Source organism: Solanum verrucosum, unplaced genomic scaffold, assembly GCF_900185275.1.
Source record: "Solanum verrucosum unplaced genomic scaffold, falcon-dt-bn FXZP01000295.1, whole genome shotgun sequence".
Lineage (NCBI taxonomy): Eukaryota > Viridiplantae > Streptophyta > Magnoliopsida > Solanales > Solanaceae > Solanum > Solanum verrucosum.
The window spans coordinates 1,509,106-1,530,553 of NW_026019924.1; positions in this window are offsets into that span (position 1 = coordinate 1,509,106).

Sequence of the window (21,448 nt, forward strand, 5' to 3'; positions counted from 1 at the left end):
GTTCATGCAGGGATTCTGATCGACCCCACCGCTAGGATTCAGGTTCAACTGTGAGTTGGTAAGCTCCATCTTATCCTTGGGCTATCAGAGGAGGTTTACTTTGGTTGTATAGTTTGGGTATAGTCGGGGACTTGTCCCGACAGTGCTTATGTCACTCATAGATGCTATGGTGAACACAATATTCTGTGTTTTCTTTTGTATGTTTCAATCTCTATCCCATAAACTTGGCACGTATATGTATGTGTCTAAGTAAGTATGTCTTCAGTTTTGTCTTCATCGGCTAGCTAGTAAATCATTATTTTGTTGGCTTGTCTACCATTGTTTGTATGTTTTATTTTCATTTAGGTCATGACCTTCAGGGTCAAGTCTTCAATTTTTAGAGGTTGTGTTTCCCAATCTTTTGTCTCATAGTTTGGTTAACTATTATGTTTTAGTAGGTAACTTGATCTAGTAGGGTATATAGTGACAATTATGCCCCATAATTTGGGCGTGACAAAGTTGGTATCAGAGCAGGTCTTATGCTGGGGGTCCACAAGTCGTGTCTAGGAGAGTATTTTTTATGGGTGTGTTGTGCACTTCGCTTATAATCATGAGGCTATAGGGCATTTAGGAATGATTACATTTCATTAAACTGATATATCGTGCTATAGTGCAAAAGTATAAGAACATTTGAAATTTAATCGTGCCTAATGTTTATTATCTAATAGGTTACACTTGCTCTGGATATGGCAGATCGAGAGATAGGTATGGATCTAAGGGAGGGTACTTGCCATTCCTCACCTAGTCAAAGGGATAGATTCCCCTCGGATCCATAGAGGAAATCTCCAATACCCTTAGTACCAGGCTTCTCGGCACCTAATGAAGCCCGAGGAGAAGCAATACCCCCAGCCTCACAAATTCCATTGGTACTTAAGGAAGCTACCAATACAGGACCTCGAGTACCTATTGTTCCTCCACTATATACTAGGAGTAGGGGATGAGGGAGGTAGTTCAGTAGTTGACTAGGATGGTTTCTATTCATGAGCGATAACTCGAGTTAGTAGTAGAAACTCTGGGCACTACTCTGCGCGACTGGTCAGAAAGTTTGAAGTTATGAAAGTTTCTTCATTTGGCCCCTCCAGTATTTACGGGATCTAGTCATACTGAGGATCCCCAGGACTTAATAGACCACATATATAAATTATTGAGGGTGATGCATGCCTCTATCACCGAGGCTGTGGAGTTGGCTTATTTTCGCTTACGTGATGTAGTCATCTTTCTGTATGAGGCCTGGGAGAGATCTAGAGGACTTGATGCTCCGCCAGTAGAGTGGGAGGACTTTTCTAAGGCCTGCCTTGCCCACTATTTACCACGGGAAGTTTGAGAGGCATGTCTTGACCAGTTTATCAATCTGAAGCAAGGAACCATGAATGTGAGGGATTATAGCAAGAGGTTTAATTCTTTAGCGAGATATGTACCAGATATTGTACATTCCATGAGAGCCAGAGTTCATCATTATGATGATGGTTTGGCATATCATTTGATCCGAGATTGAAGGGTAGCATCCCTATCAAATAATGTAGATATTTTCCACATACAAGCTTTCACTCAGACTACAGAGGACCTTTCTCAATAGATTCGTGATACCCAAAGGGATATGGAGCAGAGTAAGAGGGCCCGTACTATAGGGTCATATAGGTAGCCAGATTGTGATTTTAGGCCCCCATTCAATCGATATCCATTTCGTCCAGCGGGTAGTCTTTCACCACAGGTGCAGGTACCACGGTTTGATTGTTATAGTCAGTCATGACCATGTCAGAGTTCAGTCCTGCCTAAAGGTCATAGACAAGATCATTTCGTACATATAAGACATCCCACTCCTAATTTTACACATTGCGGTAATCCATACACTGGGTAGTGTAGATAGGGTTCAGGTGCATGTTATCATTGTGGGAATATAGGACATTTTATTAGTCAGTTCCCAAGATTGAGGAAAGGTGATCTAGCTCAGCCTTCATGATTCACAACAGCCTCTTCACCCTCAGTACGTACCCTACGACCAGGACCATAATGTACTCAGGGTCTTAGTAGAAAGAGAGCTGGAGGAGATACATCAGGTTTGAGCGGTGGCCTGAACCACTTTTATGCACTCACAGTCCGACAGGATTAAGAGGCATCCCCTAATGTTGTCACAGGTATATTGATGATATCTTCTCAAATGGTTTACGAAATTATAGACCCTGGCTGTACATTTTCATATACTACCCCATTTATTGTTAGTAAGACTGCCATGAAATCTGAGTTGTTGCCACAACCAGTTGAGGTGTCTACACCGGTTGGCGATTCTATTTTAGCTAGTCGGGTCTATCGGGGTTGTACGATATTAATTAATGATCGTCCAACCTCTGCTGATTTAGTTCAGTTAATTATGCTAGATTTTGATGTTATCTTGGGTATGTATTAGTTGGCATCTTGCTATGCTAATATTGATTGTCGTGCAAATATAGTCAGATTTTACTTTCCATGTGAGCCATTCCTTGAGTGGAAGGGTAATGCAGCCACACCCACGGGTAAGATTATTTCATACCTTAGGGCTCGAAAGTTGATTGCTAAAGGTTGTATATTCCACATTGTTCATGTAAAGGATCTTGATAAGGACCCCACGTCTCTTCAGTCGATTCCCATTGTGAATGAATTTCCCATGTTATTCCTTGACGATCTTCTTGTAATTCCCCCCGAAAGAGAAATTGATTTCTCTATAGACTTTCTTCCTGATGCACAACCTATATTGAGTCCTCCCTATAGAATGGCACATGCAGAGCTAACAGAATTGAAGGAACAATTGAAGGACTTGCTCGATAAAGGATTTATCATGCCAAGTACTTCCCCATGGGGTGCTCCACTGCACTTTGTTCGAAAGAAAGATGGCTCATTACAGATGTGTATTGACTATAGTCAACTAAATAAAGCCACTATTAAGAATAAATATCCTATTTCGCGGATTGATGGCTTATTCGACCAGTTACAAGGTGCCAAATGCTTTTCCAAGAGTAACTTGAGGTCTGGTTACCATCAGTTTTGAGTCAGGGAAGTTGATATCCCAAAAATAGTATTTAGGACAAGGTATGGCCATTTTCAATTCCTCATCATGTATTTGCGGCATACAATTACCCCAGTAGCTTTTATGGATCTTATGAATTGGGGTCTTCAAACCATTCTTGGATGAATTGTGATTGTGTTTATTGATAATATTCTTATATATTCACGGTCGAAAGCTGAGCATGCAGACCACTTGCAAGTTGTATTGCACAATCTTCAAGATTGTTGTTTATATGCTAAATTCTCTAAATGTGATTTTTGGCTTAATTATGTAGCTTTTCTAGGTCATGTTATTACATGTGAGGGGATTAAGGTTGATGGACAAAAGATTGAAGCAGTGATGACTTGGCCGAGGTCCTTGAATCCAATGTAGGTTTGCAACTTTTAAGGCTTGGCAGGGTATTACCGAAGGTTTGTATAGGGAATCTCTTCTATCTCGGCACCATTGAAAAAATTGACATATAAGCCAACTAAGTTTCAGTGGACCGAGGCATGCGAACAGAGGTTTCAGGAAGTAAAGAAAATGCTTATCGTTGCACCTATCCTAACTCTTCCAGATGGTAATGAGGTTTATGTTCTTTATTGTGATGCCTCAAGAATTGGCCTAGGTTGTGTTCTTAAGCAGCATAGTAAGGTTATTACATACGCGTCTAGATAGTTGAAGAAGCATGAATAGAATTATCCTACACACGATCTTGAGTTGACTGCAGTTGTCTTTGCCCTAAAAATATTGTGGCATTATCTATACAGGGTTCATATAGATATTTTCACCGATTGCCAGAGGCATCATTATTTACTTAAGCAAAGGGAGTTGAACCTAAGACATCAGAGATGGCTAGAATTATTAAAGGACTACGATGTTGACATTTTATATGATCTCGACAAAGCTAATGTTGTTGTTGATGCGCTCAGCCGGAAGTCCATGGTAGTCTAAATGATGTTGAAGCTGATAAGGCTGGAATTACAAAAAGACCTATGCCAACTAGTTAATTTGTAGGTACACCTGGTAGATGTAGGAGGCAGATATATTGTCGTTAAGAATATGTCAGAATCTTCTTTTGTGATTGAGGTGAAAAGGAGGCAATATGAAGATTTTGAGCTTAGGAAATTAAGGTAAAAGATTCCACAACAGCAACAACCTTTATTTGAGCTAACTGGAGATGGAGTCCTCAGATACCAGGGTCGCTTATGTGTACTGGCAGTTGGAGAGCTCCTTACAAAGATTCTTTCAAAGGCCCATTATTCTAGATATGTAGCTCACCCTGGAGAGACGAAGATGTATAAGGACCTTTGACTAATCTATTGGAGGCCTAACCCAGTATACTGAGCTTCTGTTCTGGAAATAGGAAATGTTAAATATGGACTTCATCATTGGTTTACCTCGCACTCCACGAAGGTATGATTCAATTTGGGTAATTATCGATAGGCTGACAAAATCTGCTCATTTCATGCCAGTTAGAATGACATATTCAGTTAAAGATTATGCCAAGCTTTACATTTAGGAGATTGTTTGCCTTTATGGAGTTCAATTATCTATTATGTCAGATTAAGGAGCTTAATTTATAACACATTTTTTGAGATCATTCTAGAAGGGTCTAGGCACTCAGGTAAATCTTAGCATCGCTTTTCATCCAGAAACTTATGGACAGGTAGAACGCACTATTCAAACAGTTGAGGATATGTTATGTGCATGTCTGTTGGATTTTAAAGGAAGTTGTATACACATCGACCTCTTATCATGTTCGGTCATAATATAGCTTTCAAGCTCGTATTCAGATGGCCCCTTACGAAGCATTATATGGGCGGAACTGTAGGTCCCTTATTGGTTGGTTTGAGCTCGGTGAAGTAGATTTTCTAGGTCCCAATCTAGTCCAACAAGCGATTAAAAAGGTTAATCTTATTACAAATCGGCTTCATACAACACAATGTCGGTAGATGTCTTATGCCGATGTTCGATGAAGAAACTTAGAGTTTGATGTAGAAGAATGGGTTCTCCTGAAAGTATCGCCTACGAAAGGCATCATGTGATTCATAAAGACAGGGAAGATTAGTCTTAGGTATGTTGGACCATATACGATTATTCAGAAGATCGGTATGGTGGCATACGAGCTTGATTTTCCTTCAGAATTGGAAGCAGTCCATCCTGTATTTTATGTATCTATGTTGCGGAAGTGCGTTGGAGATCCTTTACATATTATGCCCATTGAAAATATTTGTATCGCTGGAGGTTTATCTTATGCAGAGGTACCAATAGCAATTTTAGATCAGCAAGTAAGAAAGCTTTGAACTAAAGAAGTAGCTTTTGTTAAAGTGTAATGAAGAAATAACAACATTAAGGAAATGAATGGTGAAATGGAAGAGGAAATGAGGAAGGAGTACCCCAAACTGTTTACGATTTAAGGTGAATCACATTTCAATAATTGGCAATTATTTCTTCACAACGACTAAATTAAATTTTCAGAATCTCGAAAGTGCAATTTATATGTCTTCTTATGAGACAGCTATACAAAGCTTAGTAGTTAAAATTTTCAGATTTTGACTTAAGTTTACGATTGTAAAAAACATAGTCTCGCAAATAAAGTCCTATCGGAAAAAAAACTTAAGCAAGGAATTGTCTAGATCCCTTCGCGGGCAAATGTTCACAAAGGCGGGAGGGGGAGAATGTAAGATCCCATATGTTTTCTCTACTCTTGCATAATATGTGTCGCTTAGTTTGGCATGGTTATATGAGGTGTATATGACATGTTATCGTAAACTGGAGATTAATATTGCAAATAAGTGGCAATATAAAGGAACTAAACTAAAGTTTTAGGTCAAATAGACCCCTAAAACAAAGTTCTAGATTAAAGAAATGGCTCGGGTAGAACATCGCCCGTTTGAAAAGTTTAAATTATCTCATACCTTGGGGTACGCCTATGAGTGGCTAACATGCTAAGAATAGTATTTTATGATGTATTATAATAGCACAAGGTTCATATGTTATGTTTTGATGTCAAGAAAATTAGCGAAACTAAGTTCATCAAATGTTATTGAAGTTTCTCTAATAATATTTTCTTAACTTTGTGTCAAATATCTTGGATGTTTTCTCCGAATATATAAATAGCTATAAGGCCCATGACCTATCAAATCAAAGGTCTACACGTCTAGTTTGCAACACACAAAACCCCGTATCCAACTGACATCGGAGGAAAAAATTATTAGGGTTTTACCACAGACTGTCGGGGCAGAATCCAGCTCGCGAATCGGGTTGTGTCAAAAATGTGGTATGTAGGCGTATTTGACGTTTTAAGCCATGATACATTTACTTTTACTCACTTACCAGTAAGAAAGCTTAAGTGTGGGTTATAATGGAGTTTTTTCATGATGAAAGTTAGTTTTTGATGATTTCTACCATTAAAGGTTTTCCCTGTGCCTAGAAATGTGATCTCTACACGTGGAAATTGTTTCCCCTTCTATTATCTTCGTTTAGTGCTAGTTTTTGAAGATATAAATTGGTAGTTATTGGTGTTTATTCAAGGTTTACACTTGGTTAACTAACGTAATAATCATAGGAATCTTTTATGATTGTTTTTATGAAGTTCTACGGATGTTTTGTCAGGTTAAGGCCAAATGGAAAATTTACCGATTTAAGCTCAATTATGAATTGTTTATAGGTGCATACCAGTTGTGTATATATAATGTTTGCAAATCTTAGGACATAAGGAGAAACTTTCATGTAGAAACTGTTGTCATTCGAGCGTTCATTGGAAAAGTAAGTTAAGGGTAAGCTTTGTCTCTCATTTTCGCGCCACTCCTGGGAAATTCCTAAAACACCAAATGTGATATTTTGCATCTCTCTTTCTAGAAAGACCTTCAGTGAAAGGCATTGAGATCTCAGCTAAATTATTTTCGTTACTCTATTATTTTGATACTCCACTCGTTCGGATAAATAGAGTTTTCGACATCTACGTGTCATTTTATCGGTTTCCCTGACTATATATCCGCATGGATGAATTCTTATTCTTCTTTGGGTGATGTGACTTAAAATATCATGGGAAACCCTTATTTTAACCACCCCTCTTTCCCACTCTAAAGTTGTTATGAAAAATCTTTAAAGTAACTCACGATCTTCAAAACTCTTAAATATAACTTAAATGTTTAAACTATTAGAACACTCGGTTTTTGAAATACTTCTTTTATAAATTATCTAGGAACTAAGTAAATCACCTTAAACTTGTTATGAATATATGTAAGGTTAGGTTATCTTTCTAAAATTCGAGTTAACTTTTAAAGTTTATATGGAAGAACATATGAGGTTCCATTAGATGGTTACATTTTATACGAAAGTGATTGGCAACATGAAAATGGAAAAATATAGGTGCTAATCAAGAGGTATAAGGACTATTGCCTGTATTTATACGTATGAGACATTGATGGCCACATGTTGGCGTATATGATCCTGGTTAGCTTTCGAGAAGCACCACAATTGCTAGCATTTGGTTTCATATATCATATATTTGCATATATATATATATATATATATATATATATATATATATTATACGTGCATACCGTGCATACTTAAATAGTAGGAAGGCAAATGTAAGCCAGGGAGTTATTTGAGTTTCAGTTTCAGGTGGTACCTCTATTACCCTTTTACAGTAACTATTTATGATTATACTTCCCGCTTTACATGCCAGTACATTTTTATTCGTGCTGACGTCCCATTGCATGGGGACAATGCTTTTTGTTTCATGCGAGCAGGTTAAGGTAGGGATTCTAATCAACCCACCCATTAGGATTCAGGTTCAACGATGAGTTAGTAAGCTCCATCTTATCCTGGGGCTATCATTGGAGGTTTACTTTGGTTGTACAATTTGGGTATAGTCGAGGCCTTGTCCCGATGGTGCTTATGTCACTCATAAGGGCTATTGTGAATAGTTTGGGTTTTTCGTTGTATGTTTCAATCTCCAGCCCATAGACTTGGCATGTATATATATGTGCGTATGTAGGTGCATCTTCAGTTGTGGCCTGATCGGCTAGCTAGTACATCTTTATTTATTTGGCTTGTCTACCATTGTTTGTATGTTTTATTCTCATTTAGGTCATGAGCTTCAGGGTCCAAGCTTCACTTTTTAGAGGTTGTACTGCCTAATCTTTTTATTTCACCATTTGGTTAGCTAGTATGTTTAGTGCGTGACTTAATCTAGTAGGGTATCTAGTGCCAGCTATGCTCCCTACTTCGGGGTGTGACAGGAATGTCTTACTAGAATAAAACATCAAATTATATACTTGCATTCAATGTAAAAAATTAGATCACAACACTTCTACTTATGTCTTTTCAACATGGTTTTATGGTATATCAACTCAAATAGAAGATGATTTATGCTTCAAATCTGCTTATAATGACTCTCGAGATGTTTTTGTTATATTAAATATAAATGGAGGAAATTAGATATGTGTGAAGTGTAGTTTATGCAAATCCTGCACATATGAAATCTTGCAAATCTTGCATTTGAGAGAATTCTATTTATTAACTATGGGGTTGTGTCATGTAGCATACCACCTTGTATTAACAGTGCTATCGACAATGTGGTGATGTATAGTACTGAAAGGATATATCCTTATCGCTTGAGAGAGAAGAAGGTGAGATTCTCATGAGTCAAGGACATCTAAATTCATAGAGAGGTTTCTACCCTACATAAAAAACCTCATTATGTAACATTAGGTGAAGAATAGTGCCCTTGATGGTGTTTTCTATTGTTGTCAAGTAGAAAACTTTTCTTGTGTTGTATGTTGAAGCATATATTCTATCCTTTCATTAGAACTTCTTATATTTTCTGCTTCACCATTGTCTAGGAGTTCTAATAAAAGGCGAAATATATACTTTACCAAAAAACATGCATAAGGATTTCTACTTGACAACAATAAAAAATAATCATCAATGTCACTAATTCTTCAGCTCATGTACATATGAGATTTTTTTTTAAGGGTCTGAATCTTCTCTGAGGATTTCATTGTCCTATACTCATGAGAGTCTTAACTTTATGATCCCTGAAGTGATAAGAATATATCCTTTAGTAATGTACATAACCATAATGTCTTTCGAAAACATTAAACAAGCTAGTAGATACCCGACACAATACTAGTGTTAATGAAGAAAATTTTCTCAAGATTTTTGTGTCCAAGATTTACGTACGCACTGCACTTACACATCCACATTCCTTCATTTATATCTAATAAATATAACAATATCCCCACAATCATTATATATTGTTACATAGCATAACTCATATTCTATTGTTAACTCATTTCACATTAGATGCGGGTACATCATTTGATGTTGTATTCCCGTAAGTCATCACCATCATGTAGTATATCCACCAATAACAACTTTAGGAAGAGAACCTCCCAGAATTAGATTGATATGGGTAAGTCTTCAATAATTGTATTGGCTGATCAGGAGGAGGGACTGCTGTGACAGTGATAATATGATACTTATAACAAAAATATTGGAGAAATTGGTAAGAAAGATCCAAATTTAAAAAGTATTTTCAAACTAGAGAATTAAAACCAGTAGAGAAATATAATTAGAAACATATTAAACAATACACAAATATTTGCTCAAAGAAGAAAATCGAGCCTACTGAATGTAGAGGGTCCCCTTAAGTAAGTTATTCTCCTCAAGTACCCTAGGTTAATGGAATATATCCTCCTAGGATAGAACGATCTTATTCACTGGTGTATCGACAGCAATACCCATGGTGTCAGCAAACCACTCAATGGCAGTAAAGTACACTTCGAATACTAGATTTAATAGTAGAAGAAGTCTAAAAAAAAAATTCTCTAAAAATGAGAGGAAATCCCTCTATTTATAAATAACAAAGGTTAGTGAGAAAAGGTGCTTATTGTGCCTTAACGGAAAGATCACAACCTTTTTGAAAAGTAACAATCCTTCGGAAAGGTCACAACCTTTCATAAAAGTCACAACTTTTCATAGAAGTAACAACTTCTCATAAAAGACAAAACTTTTCATTAAAGTCACAAATCTTCATAAAACTCACAACTCTTCTTTTTCCATTCACACCTTTTAAAATCCAACAATCACCCGCATGAATGGGGAATGAATCTAAGACAAAGAAATAGAAAATTGTGTATACTTTACAAGCAAGAATTAATTGCATCTACATAATTATATTCCCCTTTGAATTTTTGTAGTGAACATATGTGAGATATATTTTATCAATCGGTAGATGTGATATCCTTGAAATATTCGAGCTTTAGTGTATACATAAACAATCACATGTCACACAATCAACCTTTTACCATTTATGGTTCTTACGGTTGTGTTCGTTTAAGCTATGAACACTTCTTAGTTTCATGAGTGTATAGATAATAGGATTTTTTTTACAATGATTCTCCTTGAAGAGTCTTTGACTTCACGTATCAGCACATTACTTCGGTTCAAGTGCCAATGATCGCGTGTAGTGATATAACCCAACCAAGGGTTGGGATCGTTCCCACAGGGAGTGGTTTCGAGAATTAATAGAAAAGTAAAATCAAGTTCTAATCAATCATAACTGTAAATATTAACGAATAAAAAGATACTAAATTAAGGGGTTGACACGAATGTCAATTATCAATGGGGTTTTTAGTGATTAACAACTAAAACAACGAAAATACAAAGATGTGAGTATAGGGAGACAAGATTCTTGGGATGTTATAGGAATATGGGATAAAAGATACTATCGGGTAGATTCTTTTGATCGTACATCACTGAATATTTGTAACTAGGCTAGACTTTAGTAGGGGTAAATTCTCTCTCGAGCAACTTACCCTGAATAAACTCGATTTCTCTTGAACACCGAGTTGCCGCATTTAAGCACAGCCTCCGCCTTAGCCCATTAACTCTCTCGAGTTGAAAGTGTGGGAGACAGACTAGGATTCACTCTCCATAGCTGAACCCACGACGACCCAATAACCACCAGCTATCGATTTAGTAGTCTTAACTTTAAAACCTCTCTCTCGAGCTAGCCAAAAGAACTAAGATGAAATCATATTTGCAACTACAATCTCATTAAGTTCAAACACAACTACTAAACGAAATCACATTTAAACAACGAATATACCAACAATAAGCAACACCCAACAATAGATTTAACCCATATTCAAAAATCACAACCCTAGAATTGGGGTTTTAGCTAGACATGAAAAACAGATAGAAATCGAAACCAACAAGTGTTTCCATCAAGTGGTTAAGATGAATAAATTCTTTAAACACGTCAAGGATGAAGATTCTTCGAGACCTACTTCCAATTTCTTGGAATTGAAAATTTTCAAATCTTCAAGTTCAAGCATAATGTCTCCAAAATTTCTAATAACTAAAACTGAAATATTCTTAGTCTCAAAAATATTTTTTTCTCTAAAGTCTGATACTAAGCTAACAATTTAAACCAGTAATTATAGTGTTTAAAAATTTGGGCTGCGGAGGATCACTCGGCATAGTTAGTCGGGATTGCCGACACACTCGGCGATCCGACCTTTTGTCTGGTTCATCGCCTTTCTACTTTTGCCTTCGTCATTCTCGTGTTTTGAGGCATTGGGAGATAGAGTGTTGCTTCACGGAACTGCTCGGTGACGCGCCGACTGCTCATTTTCATCACAGACTTCATCTTCTCCTTCAGGGCTCAGCACAGTGGAACATTCGGCAGGATTTAGGACCTTTCGGTGACTCGCCTAATAGTTTAGGCGATCCTCAAGAAGTCTTTTCTCAGTTCATTCAACCGCTTTGTTCCTTTTTGCTTGATAGCATTCAAGGTTTGTCTCTCAATCCAAATACCTAAAACTTAAGGGTTTACATTAGTTATTGAGACAAAATATGCATTTGAGGACACTAATTCTATCAAAATATAGCCCTAAATGAGTTCAAATTGTGGACTCATCAACACCCCCAACTTAAACTTTTGCTTGTCCTCAAGTAAAACTCAAGTTTAGCAGTTCAAAAAGGATGTCTCAAACAGTGCTACACAAGACTCAATCATGAATGTACACAACAAGGCTCAATTTACTCATGCAAGGATCAATTGTATACTCAACGACTCAAGTTATGACACACATTATCAAAGATTCTCAAGCTCACTATACTTGCTTCAAATGCAAGTTCAAGCTGAACAAAGGTATTCAAATGCCCTCTCACAAAAGAATGATTCCATATTCACACACAATGGTTCAATAATTTAAAGTTCCGTAATCAAATGCAACTCTCACTCTCACAAAGAAGAACACAATGCATGCTTTCACCCATAGGTTTGCCCGTATTTTTCGATCGACATTTACTTCAGCTAACTCAAGATCAAAAAGGTTTTTCCAAGGCTTGTAACATTGATGAGTGCAAAGATATGGTCATTTAGACTGAGTGACTTTCATCCTCATGAAATGTGGTGCTCACAACACTCCCTTTCTTATTCTTTCATCACTTTCTTTTGTGCTCATAAGTCATCCCATTATTTACTTGCATTTATTGTTCGGAAACCCATTTCTTTTTACATTTCTTATAACTTTATTTCATAACCTTTTCTTTTTCTTTTTATTTTCTTTAGTCTCTTTTTTTTTCTATGGAGGGGTTCCATTTTTCTCAACACCATAGGTTAGAGAGGACTTTTCTTGCACTTCTTGACTCGCCTTCTCTTTTCACCATACCCCCAACTTAGGCTTTTTTCCTAAGTTGGCTATTCGATCAACCACAATTCAAGAGGATTATAGGTAGCGGATTAAGAAAGGTCATGTTTTCATCAAGTTTCTTCCAAAGAAGGGTAAAGCTCAAAAGTGGTATATGACAAATTGGCTCACACTCTTCGTAGTTTCCTAAGATCACAGATAGCCTTACTTAGTCGACTGGACCAATGGGGCAAATTCTAGGTGTTATCATGCATGGTTCATAGTATGCTCATCACGCAAGGCATCGACACCAAAGTCAAACAAGACTGCACACATTCGCTCGTGTGCAACGTTCATCATAAGAGAATCAATTCAATAATTTGCTAGTCACAACGAGATGTAAAGAGTTCACATATTGACTATGTAACTTCACTTGGTCTAATCGTAGCCGCACATTCATTTCATTTGATTATGAGCACTATTTGAGTCATCAATATTGATCAAAACCTAGACTCAAATTTGATAAATAACAGCCACATTCAAGTGCATACAAGAGGTGGCAAAATTTTTGGAAGGGTCAAAATCATTTACAATTTAAAGCAAAAAAAGCCACAAGCTCAAACATCCGCTAAAAGCAGCGCATAACACAATACTAAGGCTCACAACCCATAAACACAATCAAAACATCAGTCATAAAAGCACCCAATGGTGGACCTCACCCCACCACAGATAAAAACATTTGTCCTCAAATCCAAATAACATTATATCCAGAATTTAAAAGAAAGAAAGACAGAGAGGGAGGTAAAGAAGGGATCCTATCTACACAGTCGCTCTGTTTGTCTGGGCATTATTGCCCGATGCCTCATCCTGATCCTGGGCATCAGTGCTCGGGGTCACCTCAGGGGGAACAACAGTGCAAGATTCACCAGGGTCTGTTGAGTCTAAGTTGGCCAGAAAGACATGCACAACTTTGCAGAATCCCTGAGCCCATGAAGGAATATTAGGGTCTAGGGTAACGGTCTTCCTGGCAGAAGTGGGCCTCTTCCCCTTGCCTTTCCCAGTGGTTGTGGGTAGTTTCGTAGCTTTGCCTTTTGACGTAGTTGCATCCTTATTTATCGCAATCCCTTTGGACTTCTCTTGGGCTGGTGTTATTCTTTCAACATATTTTGATTTAGACATGTCTGCAAAATCTCGAAGAGAAGTTAGAAAAACATAAACAAATGCACAGCAGAATAATTTCAGACAGACTCGCCAGACTAGAGTGCGAATAGCTGAATTTCTTGGCGAGCTAGATCGATCTCGCCGAAGGAATTAGCTCTAAAACTACAGTAAGTAGGCGATGGGAGAACCACTCGGTGTGTCGCCGATAACTTTGGCGAACAAGGGCAGGCCCACTGAAAGTTTCAGTGCATAACGACTTAGGGGTGCAGACAAAGGGTGAAAGAAAAGCCTTTAAATGAGTCGCCGAGTGCTTTTGGCGACATCAAGCTTCTCACCGAAGGCTATAGAATCAATCATCAAATAAAGCATCAAATCAAGGGAGAGATAGGGACATCGGGCGAGCGGCCAAGTGGTTCGGCGAGCTCGACTTAGCTCGCCAAATGGCTCAACGTGCCTATTTTCAACACAACTTCTCGAATTCAACCCCGCAACCCCCAAAATTAAAATAAAAGCATGCACTAGTGCAATTAAGTTAGGACACATAGCACCCAACCACAATCGTTCAAATTTTAATCTAGTTTAAGGCATGCAATTATGGGAATTCAATAGTCACAACTACTCGAGCAAGATTATCAAATTAAATCATGCATTCAAACAAATTAACTCTTAACATAGAAATCCAACACAATTCAACATGATAATATCATTGCATTTGAGTATGAAATCGATAAAAATAGCTCAGGGTATGGAAACCACCCTTTGATACTGAATAAATTTGGATTGAATTGCTAGGCAGCAATTTAATCCAAGTTCCGAGCACAAATCAAGACTAAAACCCTTAGAGAATGCAAAAATAGGGAATAAAGTGCAGGTGTGCGGTTGGGAGAATGAAAATGCATAAAAGTGAAAGAGTTTTGAGAATTTAAACCTTTCACTTCAAAAACCATCCAGTTTTTGCCCACTCGGCGATATTAATCGTGACCGCCGAACCATTCGGCATCACTCTGAGCAATCAATTACTTCGCTGAGTATTACCGAACCACCAGTCAATTTGAGAGTTTAAACGGTGGTAAAAAATGAAATCGCCGACCTGATTGGTGAATCACCAATAATTTCTTGGGCCTGCCGAGTTTTATAGACTCTCTCTCAAAGTTGTGTTTAGTCCAACGGCGATCTGAGTTGGGGTCGCTGACCTCTTCGGCGATGCACCAACTTGACTGTTTTGCTCGCCAATCTCCTTCTTTCCTAACACTTCCCGCAATTTATCCTACACAACCAACACACCATTATTTTACAAAAAAACAAAAAGTAATAAAAAGGGTTTTTGGGTTGCCTACCAAACAACGTCTTAGTTAATGTTGTGGCACAACGCAAGTTAACACCTAATCCTCTTCTTCGGAGTCGGCCATTGTGTCATTAGGCGACTCCTCGTTGCTCTTGTAAAAAGAGACGTCCTATCAGTTGGTTTATGTCGGTGTCCTGTAGCTGATTAATCATGGAATTGGAAGTTCTCGTCTGATTCAACATTTCAATGTTCTCTTTTATCTCTTTTAACACCTTATCTTGTTCTTCGATCTTGTGTTGAATGAGTGATCAATGATCTATTTACCTCCTCGAGTAGTGACAGCCATACAATGCCCATCATTATTTAGATTTTGGATGGTGTTTCTAGGAAGTATGGTAGGTTAACATGGGTTTACTGTAGTGGACAACTGATTCATCTACTGCTCAAGTTACTTGATCGACACTGCATGGGCATCAACTTTTTGACCGATTCCAAAAAAGTCATTTCGCATCTCTTTCACATTTTCATCAGTCGCATCAAACCTCTTCATCATCTTCTGCATCATATCCTTAATGCATGACATACTACCCCCAACTTCCCTATTGCCAGATTCCTAATTTGCTGGTGGAACATAAGGCCCAACTCTCTCGTTTATGTTGCCATAGTTGTTCCAGTTGTAGTTGTTGTCGCGATTATAGTTCCTATCCCAGACATAGTTACCCTCTCGATTATAGTTACCATAGCTCTGACCTTGGTTTCCTTGACCTTTGCACCAATTATCCGAGTTGGAACCTTAGGCGTTGGCTCGAAAACCCCCTGTTTGATCATTCACCAAATAAGCAGCCTCCTCATAGCAACATTCCTCAACTAGTGGTGGTGGATTTCTAGTCAAATAGTGTACCACATTCCCCTTTTATGCGCATATGCTCACCTGCTTCAACACCAACCCAAGTTTTGTCCTCATTTGACCATCTCCTCACGAATGTCATCGGCAGATTCACTAGGTGTAGCTTAAACTGCAAATGTTCTTCTTCCAGTGTTTGATTTCGTAGTGCTCCATACTTTATTATTTCAAGAAATCTTCTCTAGTTTGTCAACAATCTCCTTAAAAGCGCACTCACCATATGAACCTCCAGCGATAGTATCAAGCACAACCTTGTCAATGTCATCCTGACCTCTGTAGAAGTACTCCTTCAATGACTCATCATCTGTGCGGTGATTCGAGACACTTCTTATGAATGCAGTGAACCTATACCAGGAACTGCTTACTGGTTCTCAACAGGAAATACTTTACCATAAACACCTTGTGCAATTGGTCCAGGTATGAATCGAGTTAGACGGGAGCTCAGAAAACCATATCGTAGCATCTCCGGTCAATGATAGAGGGAAGACTCTCAACCCTATGACGTTCATATCCAACTCCGGTCGTCCCACACAACTCTTGAAAACACCCCACAACTTGTCCATGTGCCTGATAAGTCCAAAAATTGGACTTATTTAGGGCAATATTTTAATAGAAATTGTGTCCTCAAATGCATGTTTTGTCTCAATATCTGATGAAAACCTTGAAGTTTCAGGTATTTAAAGTTTGAGGGAAAACATTGACACGATCGAGCAAAAAGGAGCAAAAAAAGCTAAAAGAATGAAGAAATGAAGGTCTTCGAATCGCAGAACCCATTCGGTGAATCGCCAACAGATCACATATTTGCCTTTTGTTCCAGTGTGTTGTGCCTTGAAGGAAGGAATCAAATCGACGGAAAAAAGGAGCAGTCGGCGCATCGCCGAGAAGTTCCGCGAAGCAGTACCATGTTGTGCAATGAACCAGAGCATGAAGATGTTGAGGACCAGTGCAAGATGGCGATGAACTATACCAAAGGGCGAATCACCGAGTTGATCGGCGATTCCGTCTAACGACGCCGAACAATCCGCTGCAGAACAAATATGTGAAAACTATAAATACTAGTTAGAGTTGTAGTTTTAAGTGTCAAACAAGTATTATATTTTTCATATAGAATAGTACTTTTTAGTATTTTTTTCTCTGAGTTTGAGATGGTTTTGAAGACTTGAAGAAAAAGAGGGTTTCATTTCCATGGATTTGGACTTGGGTCTCTTGGATTCTTCATTCTTGGCCTGTAACAAGACTTAAATCTTCATACCCATTTGAATGCAAGCTCATTTAGGTATAAATTTCTATCTCTTGATGTGTGGCTAAAAAGCCCCATTCTTGGGGTGTGATTTAGCGAATATGGGTTAAAATTGTTGTTGGGTCTTGTTTGCTGATAGATTAGATGTATTGTAATGGTGATTTCGTCTAGTAGTTGTGCATGAATTTAACAAATTTGTAGTTGCAAATACAAGTTTATTTATGTGTTTTTGGCTTGCTCGAGAGAGAAGTCGTGAAACCAAGACTACTAGATTGATGGCCTAAGGAGTGGGTCGACATGAGGTTCAGCTCGAGAGAGTGAACCCTAGTCCCATATCCTAAGACTCAACTCAAGAGAGTGAGTAGGGTAAGGCGTAGGCTGGTCTTCATGCGGCAAGTGGGTGTCCGAGAGGAATCCATTAGAAACAGGTTTAATCCAAAAGCCTTATTCCCCGACAGCGGTGCCAAATTTTGATACGCTCAAATTAAACCTCCCTAAAGAAGTATAAGCGATCGTTGTTAAATAAAGAACCCAACTTGTAGGTTGGGGTCGATCCCACAAGGAATATGTTCAGACTTAAACTTAACTCACTATTATATTCGTTTAGGCAGCTTATTTCTGAGACAAGTAAATAAAAGGGAGGGGGGGGGATTTGTGAAACAAATAACTGATTGTTGTTTAAGTAACAAGTAAGAAGGATTCAAACTTTGTTATTAGCAATATGAGAAAGAAACTAGGGTGTATGTGTTCCCCACAAGATCTTAACGCGGTAATCCTAATAATAGTAATCATTTATTAGTGTTTTACATGCAAAGTGAGTAAGATAGATATCCCTAAGTGATTGGTGCTCCAAATAGGGAATTTCACCTCGCACCTTGTTCCGGCTACGTGAGTATACTTTACTAACCCTTACTTTTACCTCAGATTAGACATCATATCAACGTATGGCTTAGTTTACACCCTCGCACCAATTTACATTAGACTACTAGATAGTATCACACTAAATCTCTATTGATAATTCTTCTCTTATTAACTACCTCCTTGGTCCGGCAAGTAGCAACAAGATGAGTTCTAACGCCTGCACTTGTTAAAAAGACTTCTAAGCATAAGAATTACCAATACATGCATAAACACTATTAAAAATTACTTAGTTATTATTCAGACATTGTTAATTTCTCATGTTCCCACAACCCTAGTTATGGATATAGCTACTCATGCTTCAAAGTACACAATTCATGTTTTGATAATAAGAATTCATGAACTTACGTTTAGATTAGAAGAAACCCGAAATCTTAAACCGATTTTCAAAGCAAAAATCTTATAAACCGAAATCCATAAATTAAATTGCCAAAGTTTGCAAGTAAATTCCCCAGATAATATCAAGAACTAAAAGTAAACAAATAATGTCTAACCCCCAAAAATTAGGTTTACATACCCTATTTATAGAAAAACAGATCCTAAACAAAAAGGAAACAAAATAAGGAAATAAACTTATAGGACGCTGCTTTGATCGACGACTCAACCTACGGACCGTGGGTCGACCTAGGTCAACAATCAGAACTTTTGTGCTGGACTTGGAACTATCATTCTCTGATCATCATCAACGGACGTGCAGGACGGACCAGGACCGTAGGTCCTCTTTCGTTGCTCCACACTTAGGAATTTCATCAGGTACTGGAACTTCAACTCTCTGAACACCTTCTACGGATGTGGAGGACGGCCCCTAGGTCGCTTGGTAGTTCCACACTTGGTCATACTTCCCTGATGCTCCTATAAATGCCTGCCCATCGATGGACCGTAATAGGACCTACGGTCCGTAGGACACTTCGTGGGTGGCCACTTTTGAAAAATTTCAGCTGTCATCTCACTCAATCCGTCGAAGCCTATTTCCTGCAAACATAACACATAAAAATTATTTCCAATAAAAAATGGCCCTAGACACATATAACTCTTAAGTGAAATGCATCAAAAATACCTTAAACTCACGGTATATCAGAAGTCCAATGAGATTCCAAATAATTGGATGGAACTGCACCGGTTCGGTAATTGGATGAAAAATCTAGCTATTCAAGTTGTGTCTGACTTCTATAAAGGGATAAGAACGTAACTTGGGCACCGAAATTGTTATTTCCAAATGATAAATCCCTGAGCTTTCCAAATCTAAAGAAATCAGAAATTGGTCGTTCAAGATGGTTATTACCAAGGTCCAAAGCCTCTATGTTGGTGAGATTCCAAAGAGGTTTAGGAATAGGCACCAAGAGATTACAATCACTCATGTCCAAGTCATGAAGCGAAGTTTTTAGACCTGAAGAATATGAATGGGACAAATCAAGATGCGTCAAGCTAGAAAACTCACCAAATTTAGGTGAAATGAGTGATCCAGAGAAATTATTATAAGATAAATCAAAATCTTTTGTCATTGAAGAGTCAAAAGATGTTGCTATTGGAATGAAACTTGCCTTGAAGTAGGGTGCAACAGAGATCAAACCTGTCTTGTCGTCTTGTCACAATGAACTCAATCCCATGAGCAACAATATGTTCTCTTGTTCTATAAAAGAGTTCTTGGAATGTTGTGTCGTAAGAATAATCTGAAGCATTAGAATTAACACTAAAGATGTTCTTGAATTGTCGAAGAGAAGGAGATTGATTTTTGGGGCACAAATGAGATAAGGATAGGGAGAAAACAAGTTGATAGAGAAAGGGATATACCATAAATAATATAAGTTTTACACAACCCATTTCTTGAATAAAATGATCAAAACTAATTAATTTGGTGGAGAAGAAATTAAGATATATTTTCTTTGTGTGTCTATTCAATAATTTTGATAAGGTATGTATAGAACAAATTATGCAAAGAAAAATTTGAAAACCGATAATGTATAATTCTTAAAGGAAGAACATATATAGATTCCCGTGCCCCTATTTTTCATTTTGACTCTTAATTAATTAATTGAACACAACTTTCCCTTTCTATTACAAAACAAAGAGATAAAAAAAAACAGGAAGAAAATCTCTACTTTGCTTTCTCTCCTCCTCAAGATACACATGTTAAAGCATTTGACCTTGTGTTTGCTAGAAATTTAACTTTCAACAAAAGAATGAGACTTTGTTCCAATGAAAATAAAAGGCTCAATTTAAATGTTTATTAAAATAGTAAATGTTATGATATTACGTAGAAGAATCAGAAATTAAGATAAATGAAGAATGAATAAATTTGTTCTCGACTGATGTCCTTATTCATAGGATAATAAAGTCTTCGTAAAACATCAAAAACTATGAAACTAAAAGCTTGTATTAATCTGTTTGGAATGGACCGTATTTTTAATGAATGTTAGAAATTATTAATAGTTAACATTCTCAAGTCAATGCAAAAAATCCCACTTGTAAAAACAAATGATTTTGTCTCATGCCTTATTATAAACAAAGACGTCACAAAAAAATATCTTTGTTTTTCTCTCATAACAACCCTCCACACAACTTCCCCTTTTCTATTACAAAAAAAAAAATTATCCGAGAAGAAGTTCACCACACAACTTAATTGGTTAGGATCCATAGACCTTTACAAAAATATTACAATTGTACTAGCTCTAAGGAATAGGACAGTCAAGAATGTGTAGTTCATTTATAACTTCATATCTTTGGAATAGGACAGTCAAGAATGTGTAGATCATTCAAGGCACATTAGCATGGAGTACACGTCATGTTTGTACAGAGGTTAGAAACCAACATCCTTTGCAATAGAATAGATGGGGAAATTCGGATGGTCATTCGCCGACCCAAATGTTATTTTTGTTGAGATGGATTGGGTTAAGATAGATTAAACAATGGGTAACCAAATTTGAAGTTTCACTATAAAAATATAGTTCTTTTTTTCTTTTTGAAATTTTTCTATACAAGCTTTTGACAACAAATCCATAAAAATTAAAACATGAAACAATGAACATCTAAAAATCTTAGTTTTGTTACTATCAAAATTTTGAAGACTAAACTAAGAAATTACCTCTGTTTGAAACATTTTGCCCCATAGTTTTTTGAAGTTCCAGCCAGAACTTATCCCCCCCCCCCTCCCCGTCCTCATTGAATGTTTTGGTGGGTGTAACAATTTTAATTGTGCTAAGTTAATGTTTTTGCTATGACATTTGTC